Source organism: Protopterus annectens, chromosome 3.part0 (genome assembly GCF_019279795.1).
Source record: "Protopterus annectens isolate FY-2018-M chromosome 3.part0, PAN1.0, whole genome shotgun sequence".
NCBI classification, from domain to species: domain Eukaryota; kingdom Metazoa; phylum Chordata; order Ceratodontiformes; family Protopteridae; genus Protopterus; species Protopterus annectens.
Genome location: NC_056731.1, coordinates 1,181,434,469 through 1,181,437,877, shown reverse-complemented (window position 1 = coordinate 1,181,437,877; position 3,409 = coordinate 1,181,434,469). Strand labels below are relative to the sequence as shown.

The 3,409-nt window shown below is 40.5% G+C and overlaps 1 non-coding gene across 1 annotated transcript; it reads right to left on the bottom strand.

Moving 5' to 3' along the window:
• Positions 1 to 444: 444 nt before the first annotated feature.
• Positions 445 to 526, bottom strand: TRNAS-AGA. Its single transcript has one exon. It is a non-coding gene; the product is annotated as a tRNA-Ser (tRNA).
• Positions 527 to 3,409: the final 2,883 nt, after the last annotated feature.

Genomic DNA, 3,409 nt, shown 5'->3' with positions numbered 1-3,409 from the left:
GTAATACATTCCCTTAAATAAGAGTTATCACATTGTAAGGACCTAACTTTGTGCATCTTGGTTTCAAGGGTTACTAACCTATGTCCATGTTGTTTTTGTCGGAATTACTGTGGTTACCAAAAAATGTATATTCTGTTGTTGTCCATTCCTTAAAACGATCGAACCCGAAGGACGAAATAGGGGTGTATTACATGGTGAATCAGGAGATTCTACCAGTACTCCTTCTCTAAGTAATGCTGCTATTATGGGTTTGATTCCTATCTCTGCATCCTTTCTCAAAGGATATTAGATTCATAGGTTCATAGATTAGTACTAAGCTAACTGCCCTTGCGAGCAATTTTAAGCCTAGCCAATTATACCTTGTGAGACTCAAACCCTGCACCTTGTGTTTGTAAGGCAAACACTTTGACCATTAGCACACCCTCCCAACCCCAAAAACACCACCGTAATGGACAGGATTCGAACCTGTGCGGGGAAACCCCAATAGATTTCTAGTCCATCACCTTAACCACTCAGCCACGATTACCACACCCTATTGTCTCTTCTGTGGTCTGAATGCTGACTTCGGTGTAATAGTAACTGGTCCTGCTGTTCGAATAAGTCCTACATCTGACTTGCCTGTTGACCAAAGAATCTTTGGTATGTTACATAAGGCTTTCTCCTCTTCTTCTAATAAGAATGCTAATCAGCTGTCCTCGCTAGACTGCAAGTGTACAGCTGGGTGTGCCTGTGTTAACCAATTCAGTTTTTGTTTCTGTATTCCCTGCTCTGATAATTCTAAATCAGTTTGTTTCTCCTATCTCGTTACCTTTTCTCCTGGGTCTGCCCATTTTACATTTTTGTTCTTAGTTAAACTGACATGTGGTAATCGATTAGATTTGTATAGTGCAAGGAATTCTTGAGGTAATGAACAGCTAACAACACTGTTTCCCTCAGTATCCCAGTACAGATTACGTAACACTAATCTGTTTGCATGATTTCTGAACAATTCTTGCTCATATTCCTTATCAGGTCCTGGTGTGCTACAGTAATACAGAGTGCAATGCAACAAATGCTGTCTGTAAGTGTCAAAGGAGGGGGATTTACTGATGGCTACGTTCATCAGTTCCTCGGTCACTGCCCCTGGACCAGTCGTAACCAAGTCCTGGCTGTACCAGTAAAAAGTTTCACCCTCCGGTCGCACCACAAAAGTATCCATTTGTCGCTGTGCCTCCATACCCTGCATAGTCGGAACTACTGCTATGCCAAATATCTGCATAAGGTCCCTACCTAATAGGTTCACTGGACATTTTGCAGAAACAACGATTTTACTCCTTTGAGTCATCCCTGAAAACAGGGTCAGTTATTGCTATATCATGGGAAAGTGGTTCCCGGTATAGCTGTCCATTTGCAGCTTTCACTAATATATAATCAGGTGATTCTGAATGTTCGGTAACTTGGAGGGGTGTATCAGAGTCCGTGACGCTCCTGAATCGCACAGGAATTTAACTTCCTTCCCCTCCACCAGAAGTGTAACTTCCGGTTTTGTGTCTGCTAGGTAGAGCTCTAGGCTCAATAATGCTAAATCTAAAACCTCATTTTCTTTATCCTCCATGTCTACTTGCACTTCCTCTACTCCTTCTATCACATTTACATTTGTTCTTTCTTTATTGTCTTTTCCCGATGATTTCTGACTCTCGTATGGTGTATCTTCACCATCATATAGTCAGTCTTCATCTTCCTTATCCTCTATGGTTACCTTCCTATTTTGTTTGCAATACCTAGCTAGATGTCCTTTCTTCCCGCACTTAAAGCATTCACCTCTCTTTTTCCTTTCTTCAAAGTCCTCTGACCATTTGTCAGACTGTTTATTTCCCTGTGCATTTTTCTTACCCTTTTTACCAGACTGTAATACATAAACTTCAGCTCCATCTTCAGCAGTGAAGACTTATGCTTTTTTTTCTTTTGCTATTAAAATGTCTTTCAGCGTGTCTAGCATATTCAAGTAAGGCTTGTAACCTACTTGTTCGATGATCTATCATATGCTTCGTAATGAAGCTACTAATAGGTGCAATGCAACCTTTTAAAAATGCATTTTTCAATTGTTGTTCATACGGGGAATCATTTGTCTGATTTTCGGGAACTGTCATACCGCTATGGTTGTTAAAGCACTCTAATAATCTGGCATAGTATCCATCTACTGTTTCATTTTCTTGCTGTATGCATTGATTAATACAAGTCCACTCTGCTCTAGGTTTCCATTTCTCAGAGATTCGGTCTGTAAGGCCTTTTACTCTATTGTCAAGTTCTGCGTCACTATGTGTGAGTGGCTTAAATTCTGCATTACGAGGATTCCAGGTGCCACAAATCATGTGCCAATCTGGACCTACAATTTGTCTAACTACATTTTCTACTTCTTCCCCATTTAAGTGGTAACTTAACCTCATGCCTTGTAAATCTTCTAGGAATTTTGTAAAATTAACTTTTGGATGGGGAATTCCCCCAGTAGCCTTCCAGATATCCTCCGGTGTCCATGGCCTATATACTAAGAGTGTTGGGTCCTGTTCAACCTGTCCTGCCCGAGGATTTGGTACCTCTATAAGTGGACATATTTCTTCCTCACTCTCAGCTTGTAAATTTCTCTACATTTGATACGATTCTATGTCCCCCTGTGTTTTACGTGTTCGGGACCTAGTTTCAGTGGGATCTCTAACAAACAATTTCGGTTTCACTGAGACATCAGGATACCGTGGAGGTGGACCAGCTTGTCCACCCGCTTCATATCCTGAAAAAGGGAGTGGGGGGGGGGGGCGTTTCTACTACTATATTATTATCTTCTTTGTCTAAAAACAATGCCTTTGAATTATTACTCTTTTGTTCCCTACGGTTTGCTTCCTCAATCCACCTGTGTGCCTGAGGAATGCCTAATTGCCGTTGTTTCTTTGCCTGACCTTTTGTATCACTTTTAAGCTGTTTAAGAAGTTTAACAAGTGAAGATTTGTCTAATTTTCCATCAAATTTATATTTGTTAACCCATTTTGCATAATATCTAACATTATCTGCACGTTGTAGTTGCATATATTTTGCGTCTTCGGTTAGGGGTGGGTCTCGCAATGTTTTAGTGCACTGATTTCCCATGTTAATAAATGTTACGTAACCCTTTTACCATGTGGTACCACAACTTCAGTTCCTTTCACAGTTTATCTAGAATAACTGCCTACCTTATTCTGTTACCCTGATCTATGACCAAATAAACAGTAATTTTTCTTGTCCCTGATCTGTATGACAAATCTGACAAAAAAAACAATATTTACTGTAACCTAGTCCCTGATCTAAAACAGAAAAAAGGCAAAAAGTCTCCCTACCTGAGCCTCCGGTATTGAGCAGTCGCAGTTCGAAGTGGAGATCCGCTCTTCAGCCACAGAAAGTG